We start from the raw sequence: 9204 nt of genomic DNA on the forward strand, positions 1-9204 counted from the left end.
CCCCCCCCCCCCCCCCCCCCCCCCCCCCCCCCCCTTTGAGTGCAGACCAGATACCTCACATGCCCACCAGGCCTTCCCTGCCACAACGGACTGAGCCCTGGAACTATGAGCTGGAAGGAAACCTTCCTCCCTGTGGCTGGCTTCGTCAGAGTCATGAGAGAAAGGTAACAAACACACACTCCCGGACCAAGAGCTGACAAGTGCTGGTGAACCTGAAGTGAGAGGGAAGGTCGGGCCACACATCAGGATCACGCCATGTCCTCCATCCAGAGGTTCGGTACACTCCCCACTGCAGACGGCAGTCCTCCGTGCCACATCTGGGAGGCAAAAAGAGCTGGGACTGAAGCCAGAACGATCCAACCTGGTCCCAGTTTCTCCCTCTGCTGTCTCCTCATCCTCTTGTTTTAACATCTCTGGCGTGGGTGTCTCCGTGGGTTCCTGCCACTGTCCACCCACCCAGCATCTAGCACAAAGTGTGTAGTCAGGGAGGAAGCTGCTCTACAGACGCTGGATGGAAGAGGAACACAGTCACTAGTGTGTAGGAGCTCCAGCCTTAGGCTCCCAGCTGTCCCGCAACCTGTTCAAGCTAGAAGGACTGAGGCCACCTTTCCTCTGTCCAAACACTACCCCATGCCCAAGCCCATCAAAGCGCCCTCTGCCTGAAGCTCTGAATTTTTGGCTTTGTTCCACCCTCAGACGCTCTGTGGATCTCACGGTCCGCATCTCAGCCTGGGAGAGCAGCTGCCTCTGAACTGGGACAGGGTCAGCACCAGCCGCATCCATTCACATCTCTTCAGCCTTCCCCTCCCTGAGGGCCCTACCCTCTCCTGCCATTCCCTCCACACCTCCTTGTATCGCGGCCCTGGGTTTGCATGTTCTGCCCTCTCCCACAGCCTCGCAGAGGCTCACCGCCAAATCCCTGGCACCTGGAGTCTAGCTCAACCCATACAAGGTGCTCAGCAAACGCCGACTGGATAGCAGACCCTGAAAACTGGAAAACAAATGCCCGGGGTGACCATCGGGGATGGCTTCTAAACAACCAAGAGGTGAAATCTCTGGGCAACAAAGACGCCGGCGAGATGGTGGCAAAAGGAAGCAGGAAGGGGCCGTGCAGGTGCCCATGGGGACAGTGGTGACGCTGGCTGACTTTACTCCCGAGTTGTCTAGGAGATGAAGATGCTGTGAGTAACCAAGTAGAGGCAGCAAAAGAAGAAGAAAAAATTCCCAGACCAGCAGAGCAGAAGAGAAACTTCAATGGGTCTGAAGGAAAGCAGGGGTAATGGGGAGGGACAGGAAGCTCAAAATGAGTGACAGAAGGGGACATGTTTTAGACACTAGAAAACACTAAACTTTTGTGGTCATTCACATAAACTCTTTTGACAAGATCCTCCCACAGGGAAAGACGCGAGTGGAACCCTGGGGATGAACCCGAACTAAAGAAGAGTTGGCAGCGAGGTGACGGCATAGGCATGTTCCCATGTTCGCTTTGGCCCCCAGGAAGCTCAACTCCGATTTCCCACTCCCAGAGCCACGAAGCCCCATGTTGACACTCCAGGTGCTGACTTTTGATCCACCGCAAACACTGCAGTGTTTCATTATGCCGTTGTTAGTGCATACGCCACCCTAAACCCTCTGACATAAGATGGGACACAAGTAAGCAAAAATTAAAACCCCAAACCATGCCAGAACTCCTGGGCAGTGCAGGGCCTTCAGAGAAACACATTTGTCTTCTTTGAACGTTATTATTATTGTTGCTGTTGCTGTTATTTAAGACATAAATGTTTTAGATTCTGGTCCTAGAAAAACAAAAAAAGATAAAATATACCACAGTGAACCACACTATGCACGCATGTGTGCACATACACACACACACGCACAGGCACGCGCACACACACACACAGGCACACGCACGCATGCATAGGCACGCACGCACACACACACAGGCATGCACACACACACATGCACGCACGCACACATGCGCACGCACACACGCACAGGCACGCACACCGGTGGGTCTCATTTCATTTGAGAAGCCACTCTCTTGCAAACAGGTAATTAGTGCTTAAGCACACCTTTCAAGGGGCTTATGCATTACCATAAAAATACTGTAATTATGGCCAGCCAAAATTGCCCACTACAACTTCCAATTTCAGGCCTTTCATCTTTATTAGAAGTTAATTTTCTCCTTTTAGCCCCTAAAACACAGTTTGGTTTTGTAAGGGTTGTTTTGTTTTTTTAATAAGGAATATATAAAATTAATTTTTAAATGAATGCCAATCCCCACAGCACTGGGCATCCTCCCTCCCTTTCTCTCTCTCTCTCTCTCTCTCTCTCTCTCTCTCTCTCTCTCCCTCCCTCCCTCCCTCTCTCTCTCTCTCTCTCTCTCTCTCTCTCTCTTTCTCAGTGGTGACCACCCCATCAGACTCCCTGTCTGCCAGACTCTGCGAGAAAAGCCACCAGAAAGGACACCAGGCCCCAGTGTTAAAAAGGAAAACAGAAAAACGAGGTCACCACACTGGCTAATGAGGTTATGGCATTCGCCGTGCAAGCCGGGCAACTTGAGTTTGGTCCCCAGAACCCACATAAAGGTGGAAAGAGAGAACTGACCCCACCAAGTTGTTTTGTGACCTCACACAGAGCCTTCCACACAAAACAGTATTTTTTCAAATGGGGGGGGGGCACGGTTAAGGCATTATATATATTTTCATGAAAATGGTCTCATGTGACCCAGTACAATAATATTTTTTAAAAAAGAAAAAAATAATTAAATGAAAACAAGAGCCAACTACAGCATCTACTATTGCAGCCTGAGTCTGGGCCCCTGGAAAGGTCTGAACACTGACGGAACGTGCAATACAATGAGCTGGAACCCACTTTCCAGGGCATGCGCACGGCAGCAACTGTTGTCAGCTTCCGAAAGAAAACAACGGACAGTGGACGCCTTTCAAGATAGGAATTCCCAACAGCTATGAAGCCAGCCCTGGAGCTCACTCTAAGACCAGGCCGGCCTTGAACTCCCAGAGATCCCCCTGCCTTTACCTCCTGAGGGATTAAAGGCGTGCACCACCACTGGGTAACATTGGACATCTTGATTGATTGTTTTAGCTTATTCTCTGACAGCGTCATACATGTATAAAATGTATTTCAATGATGCCACCCTTGCCGCTTCCCTATAGTTCATCTGGACCCTAATTTGTGTCCCCTTTTTTCTTTCTCTCTTTTTCTTTCTTTCTTTCTTTCTTGCTTTCTTGCTTTCTTGCTTTCTTGCTTTCTTGCTTTCTTTCTTTCTTTCTTTCTTTCTTCATTTATTATCCCTCTGTGTTCAATTAGTGCTGCCCAGATGCACGTGGTGGGGGCCATCCGCTGGCTCAACTGCAACCTACCAGTAGCCACGCCCCAGAGAGAATGACTCCCCCTCCCCCAGCCACCTGCAGCTACCAATGGCTCCTCTGCTGGAGTGGGGCCTTAGGAGCCTTCCCCTACCCAGGGAGATTTGCTCTGATTGGCTTGATACTGAGCAGGTCTCGTGCAGGCAGCTGCTGTGAGCACCTTCATGGTTAGATTTTTTTTCTAGCTACGTTATCCCCACGTTATCTCAACGATGAGTTTATCTCACCTCATCTCTTGTTAGAAACAGGTCAATAGTCTGCCTTTGGGCAACGCCCCCTGTTTTTTTTTTTTTTTTTCCCTCCCTGGCCCTGGCCCTCTGCACTGCCAGGTCAGTCTGAGCCACCATGGAGTCTGCCGACACTAACTCCAACACCCCAGGCCCAGCAGCCACTATGTTTCCGGTACTCAATCTCCACCCTGCAATGGGTGAGGCTCCTGAACACAGTCTGACCCTCACCCGCCCCCGCCCTGCCAGAAGCCCTTGGTGACCACAGCAGAGCAGAGGCTAAACTCCAGAAGCTGCTGTGGCAAGTGGTCCGGACCTGGGCTCCCACCCTCTACCAGCACTGGGAAGTTCACGGCCAGGGATTTCTCAGCACAGGCCCCTCCCAGAGGGTCTTTCCAGGCAGCTCCCACCACAGCCAGCTAACACACACACACACACACACACACGCACGCACGCACGCACGCACGCACGCACGCACGCACGCATGCACGCACGCACGTGCATGCGTTTTGTGAGTTGACTGGAATCTTCTGTGTGTTACTCAATGATCCCGCCCTCTTACATGGGTTACCTGTCACAACTTCAGGGGTCAAAACAACACTTCCATGCTATTACCGCTGAATCTTCCTATCAGGGGCACAGCAGACCCCAGGCCATGTGTCCACTGGGCTGAAGGAGGACCCCTGCCTGTCTACAGGCAGACCCCCTGCTAACCCGCGCTGGGGCCATAGCATCATAAATCCAGCGCAGCTTCCCTGGACAGGACAAGGAAACTCTAGTCCCACAGGCAAGGTTCAGGGCTCTCATTTGATTGCAATGGTTAACCAGCTGCTGAGAGCAGAGCCACCAGTGGTCTCAGGGCCCTGAGTTCAAGGTCTCTGGGTCCTGACATGGGTCAGTATAAGGCCGGCCCATCCTGACACCCCAGCACTGAGAACTATGGAGCCTTTCCCCTCCAAGTCCAAGATTGGCCTCCAAAGAGGTGAGGGACAATAGGAGCCACCATACCACGGGATGAACGGTTGAGAGCCAATCAGCAGTGTGGAAGAGGTGGCTAAGGAGGGTCATCAAACTCCTGCAGCATCTGAAACACTTTCCACAGGAACAATCAGAAGAGGTAGACTCTGAGCAGGGTCCACTCGGCAGGGGGCTGGCGGGGTCACTCGTTTCCCCGGGCTCCTTCGCCCACCTGAACTGCAAAGAGGCAAGAGGTGCAGCCCTCGAGCCTTCAACACAGCCACAGCAAGGCTACAAATGAGGCGAGATCCGGACCCGGGTGTGCAGTAAATCCTACACTTCCCCACCCCCTTCCTCCCTCGCAGATTTTAATTAAGGGTTTCCTTGCAGAAGAGCGAGCTCTATTTAACTAAATCCTTGGCCCCCTTTTATATTGTCTTCTCTATCGTTCTATGCCAGGGTGCCAGGAAAAGTTAATTATAACACTTCTAAACACTCCATTAAGGGTGCCCCCACCCCCAACCCCGTCTTCCTCCTCTGCCTGAGGCCCTGTGACTGAATCAGCCGGTTCACTGTGCCCTTCTGAGACCTCACTCTGCCGCTTTTCGTCCGTGCCCAAGGCTAAACTGCCTTGGGTGAGCTAGCCTGATCTCCATCTCCAGCCCTTTCAGAAGCGCGCACAGGAGCCCACGGGATGAACAGGAGCCAGGCAGGCTGCCTCATTCAGCACTACACGCTCTCAGCGGATGACACGGGTGAGTGGCGAGGCCACGAGGATGGGCATCTGGGCCCAGATAGGCAGACACCAGCTACCAGTTACGTGGCAAGATGCATGGGGGTGGAGCAGGGCTAAGGAAGGTGGAGTCGAGCCTGAAGGCCTAGTGATACCTATGTGTGTGTTGGTGGGGAAGGGTCTGGAGGCCTAGTGACACCTGTGGGGGGACAGCGTTCTGGGAGCCTGAACTGTCTAACTGGCCCTGGAGAAAGTGGAGTCCCCTAGAGGCAGCATAGGAGTAGAAGCTAGGGCACTGTCTGTGGTTGAGGTGTTTGAGAGGGAAGGAACAAAGGGTTGCCCCTTCATAGATCAGGACGGGGCCCCAAAGAAGTGATGGAGAAGCAATGAGGAAGGAGGCTCAGGGGCCAAGAGGAAGAACTGTGCAAAAGTGCCAGTCGGGTGTCAGGTGCACAGAGCAGAGACTAGGGGGAGGGATGGGGAGGAGCGAGCTGCCCTCGGCCTCTGGCCTACCCTAGGGCATGCAGGGCCTGATACCTGCTGCTGGAAATGGGGACGAAGGCTGCATAGACCGTGTGTTCCCAGCTAGGGGCCAGGAGGCAGTACTGGGCAGTCCAGTAATGAGCGGACGTCTTCCCTGCTGGGACTGTCATCGATCTTGTGGCAGTAGCAGAATCTGGCCTGGTGTCCTCAGCCCTGAACCAAGCAGCCTTGGGAATGGGATGAGGGGGAGGCAGAAGAAGGAGTTCCTTAGCTCCATTCAGCAAGTTTGGCATTTTCCTCTTTTACTCAGAAAAGTTGGAGGACCTGCCCTCAGCCATTTCTTCCTGGGACAGTCACAGGAGAAACAGGGGTGCCTGCAGCCCCCACCTTCACTCCTCCAAGGACCTAGACAGACACCTGGAATGAGGGAAACACAGGCATCCCTGCCTGCTGGCAGCAGTTCAGAGGCAGCATGGGGTGGGCTGCTTAGCCCTGCTCAGGTCTCACTGCCTCACTGAAAGTCTGAGCCTTAAATCTCCCTTCCATCAGGAACTGGCCTGGAAGGAAACCTCACATCTGTCCCTGAGACCAGCAGGTAGGAAAGGCGTTGCCTGAGTTTAGCTCAAGATCTGGGAGGTGGCAATGCCTGCAGGCCGAGAAAGGCTCATGGGTACACTGGGTTGGCTGAATAGCCAGGTGGGATTCTTAGGCATGGTGTCCACCCCTCCTGGACAGACATCTCCAGGAGGACAGGTCTTGGAGCCATGAGCTCTGTCCTATCTGCTGCAGAACAGCACATGCCTCCCTTAAGGAACCAGAAAAACGCAAGGCCATGACAAAGGAAGTAATTCTGACCCAGAAATCCATTCTGCAACCTTCCAAGTATCTGCCCATAATGCCACCACCCTGATTCTGCTATCCAGATCTGCCTTTGGGATGCCACAGAGTCCCTCCCCTATTAAGCCCCAAAGCCCCTGTCACCCTTAGAATCAGCGCCAGTTCCTAACCAGCCCCTCCTTACATGGCTCTCATTTGGTTTTCTGTCCCACTTCAAGGCCTACGGCAGCCATGCCCCCAACCCTAAGTCTTCCCCAGCTCTGCAAGCTCTTCCCTATGTGTTGCCCATCTCAGGGTGTCCCAGAACCACCAGCCAAAGTCCTGCACTATCACACCCCCGGGTCCCCAGGTCAATCCTCGGCAGATTCCTGCTTCTCTCTATTGACCGGGCCACCATCTCCCCAACAGACCAAGCAGGGCCCCGGAGTCTTCGTCCCACTGTCCCCAGCACCTGAGCCATGCTGACTCCTATGGACTCTCCCAAGGGGAGTCAAAGGAGCATTGCCTTCCCGTCTGTGTGGAGACAACGGACGGCGGCGACTGCGTGTCAACACTCAGAAGCAGAGAGGTTAACGTGCATTTACAGCCAGGCCTGTCGGCTCCCCTCGTCACAAGCTTCTCTCCTCCACTCCTTTCATATCACTCCCTGATAGGGCTAATACCAGTGCACAGAAGCAACCGTGACGTGCTCTCCACGCCATAGTACACAAAGCTTAACTGTTTCTCCCACACCAGGCTCTGGCCTGGCTTTGGAGGTGGATCAGGTAGTCCCACCTGGCCACCGTGCAAAATGGGGTAACTGAGGTCTGGGAAAGACCTCCAGCTGCCACTGTCGCCCGTTCAGGAAGCAGACCAGGGTGTCAGACCTGGACACTCACTCTATTAGTTCTTAGGCAGAGCAAGGGATGCAACAAAGAGCCCCACAGCAGAGTCCTACTGTGTAAACCTCAGCTCGGCCACACGCTGCTGTGTGACCTTGGGCAAGTTGCTTTACTTCGCTGGGGCCCTGATTTTCTACTCTGTGAAATGGAGCTAGCAATAGCTGATCCCTCGGGTCATCAGGGCTGAAGGGGGTGATTCTACACAGGAGGCCACATAGTAGACCCTCAGGAAATGCACGCTGTAGCCACATGCAACACACACACACACACACACACACACACACAACTATTTCCCAGCCAGAATCTCCAAGCCCTTGCGAGTCTCTCTTCTCCCAGCAGGAGCAGTACTCTAGCAGCCAATAACATTTCCACCAAGGGGCTGGTTCCTGGTCCTGGAACAAGAACAGAGGTCAGCTTCCAGCTCTCCAGCCTGGAGCTCACCCTACACGATGACACCCCAGGCCTCTCCAAAGGCTTCAAGGCAGCCAAGAAGAGAGGCCTGTGAGAGGAAGTCTTTGGGGTCCCATGCTTTGCCCCAAACCATCTGATCACACCCTGTGCTGACTCTCAACTCCTCTGTCAAGACCCAAGCCTCCAAGTCAAGTCCCCTTTGAAGACTTCCCTGCATTGGAGAAAGCCACAGCCCACCCCCATGGTCCCTTGGCAATCCAGGCCAACAGGCCACTCAGCTCAAGTATTTGAGCCATACTGCAGGGTCCATGAAGTCTCATCTGTCAAAAACAAATGCACAAAGAAACATCTCACCAAAACTATGGCCACAACTTCACCAAGACAGAGAATAAAAAAGAACCTGCCATGCCAGCCTGGCACACAGTAGGTATCTGGCCTGTGGTGACCTTGAGCTACCCTGGGCATAGAGAACCCTGAAGGAGACAGCCCAGAGCATGGCCAGGGAGCACCTGGCTACCACTGGCCTTGGCTACATACTCCCCTACCCTAGCTTTCCCACGTTCTAGCCCAAATGAGCCTGGATTAAAATTCCTCATTTGAAAAATCAATATTTAAAGAGCCAGGCCTGCCAAGTGGAAGAAAAGCTCTGCTAGTAAATATTTGTCTCCACGGGCAGAGCCAGGACTCTCACTCACTACGGCTATCTACCTCATGGCTGGCCCCTGCTCCACAGATCCCAGGCAGCTGTGCAGGGCACACCCAGGGACAGCAAAGGACTGGACAGTCTGGGGAGCTTCCTACGGAAGGGATCAACACCCCTACTTCTCTCCAGGACAATAGGCCTGTGCACCAGGCTGCATGGGAGCCATCCATCTGCCCAACCCTCCCCAAGGCGGAGAAAGAGCCACACCTCACCGTGACTTTTCCACAGAATCAGAACATACAAATTCCCTACCCTAGGTATTGGGGGAGGAGCGTGCTAGGAGGAGGAGCATGATAGGGGGAGGAGCATGCTAGGGGAGGAGCATGATAGGGAAGGAGCATGATGGGGAGGAGCGTGCTAAGGGGAGGAGCATGATAGGGGAAGGAGCCTGCTAGGGGAGGAGCGTGCTAGGGGAGGATCATGCTAGGGGGAGGAGCATGATTGGGGAGGAGCCTGCTAGGGGAGGAGCATGCTGGAGGAGGAGCATACAAAGGGGAGGAGTGTGCTAGGGGGAGGAGTATGCTAAGGGGAGGAGCGTGCTGGGGGAGGAGCGTGGTGGGGAGGAGCATGTTAGGGGGAGGAG

General features: G+C 53.7%; 1 protein-coding gene across 1 annotated transcript in view; it reads right to left on the bottom strand.

Annotated features, from left to right (window-relative positions):
• Mpped1 (metallophosphoesterase domain containing 1) overlaps positions 1-9204 on the bottom strand; it is a 61778-nt gene that overhangs the window by 44068 nt on the left and 8506 nt on the right. The window lies entirely within an intron of this gene.

This window comes from Alexandromys fortis, unplaced genomic scaffold (genome assembly GCF_014885135.2).
Source record: "Alexandromys fortis isolate MF-2015 unplaced genomic scaffold, M_Fortis_MF-2015_v1.1 scaffold_28, whole genome shotgun sequence".
Taxonomy (NCBI): domain Eukaryota; kingdom Metazoa; phylum Chordata; class Mammalia; order Rodentia; family Cricetidae; genus Alexandromys; species Alexandromys fortis.